At 48.3% G+C, this 1,058-nt stretch overlaps 1 non-coding gene across 1 annotated transcript; it reads left to right on the forward strand.

The window, feature by feature from the left end:
* Nucleotides 1-344: 344 nt before the first annotated feature.
* LOC132596900 (U6 spliceosomal RNA) lies at nt 345-451 on the forward strand. The gene has a single exon (XR_009563221.1). It is a non-coding gene; the product is annotated as a U6 spliceosomal RNA (small nuclear RNA).
* Nucleotides 452-1,058: the final 607 nt, after the last annotated feature.

The following is a 1,058-nucleotide window of genomic DNA, read 5'->3' on the forward strand; positions in this document are numbered from 1 at the left end:
GCCTGAGTGAGGGGCTAGAGATATTAGGCAGAGGCTTAGCTTGAATCCAAGGCCCCCCAGCATTCTTTCTTCAAAATCTAGTGAATGGCTTGTGCTGTTAATATGGAGTTTGATCTTAATTGTTAGGGAAATAGGGCATCCTCTGCTTTCCCACACCTCTCTGAATCAGGAGGCCAATTTAGAGTTGTCATAGGAAAAGAGCATCTCACAATTCCTGGGTTCCAAGAAGCCTCAGGGACCAGATAGTTTCTTCTTGAACATCAACGATTTTGCAGGCAGTCGTGAGGCAGAGCCTAACTCCCAAAGGAGGTAGCCCAGCCACTGTAATAAAAACAGGCAGCCAGGTGCTCACTTTGGCAGCACGTATACTCAGATTGAAACAATACAGAGAAGGTTAGCCTGGCCCCTGTGCAAGGATGACACACAAATTTGTGAAGACTTCCATATTTTTTTAGAAAAAGGCAACCAGCTTTCAGGCTGCAGTTTGCTAGTTCAGTTTTTAAAAACAGTGCATTAGGGCTTCCCTGGTGGTGCAGTGGTTGAGAGTCCGCCTGCCAATGTAAGGGACACGGGTTCGTGCCCCAGTCCAGGAAGATCCCTCATGCTGCGGAGCGGCTGGGCCCGTGAGCCATGGCCGCTGAGCCTGCACGTCCGGAGCCTGTGCTCCGCAACGGGAGAGGCCACAACAGTGAGAGGCCCGCCTACCGCAAAAAAAAAAAAAAATAGTGCATTAAAATATTATTTAACTTGCTGAATTTTTGGTGCCCTCTTAAATTTCACTCCCACGGAAAGTCCCAGCTCTGGGATACTTATTGCTTTCTGTCCAGCATTTAGTCCCTTCCTCCCTGGTACCAGGACACCTAGTTCCTTTGGAAAATTACCCCTCTGTCTCTATTCTTATTTGTGTGGTTTGGGTGGGATTGACTTCACCCCCAACCCAGGAATGGGCTGTGATTGGCTTAAACCAGTCAACGTATCCCTTCCCCATATGATGGTTGGTTCAAGGGGAGGGAGGGCAATTACACTTGTCCAAGAAGAGTGACCTTGGGAATTAAGCT

This window comes from Globicephala melas, chromosome 2 (genome assembly GCF_963455315.2).
Source record: "Globicephala melas chromosome 2, mGloMel1.2, whole genome shotgun sequence".
Taxonomy (NCBI): Eukaryota; Metazoa; Chordata; class Mammalia; order Artiodactyla; family Delphinidae; genus Globicephala; species Globicephala melas.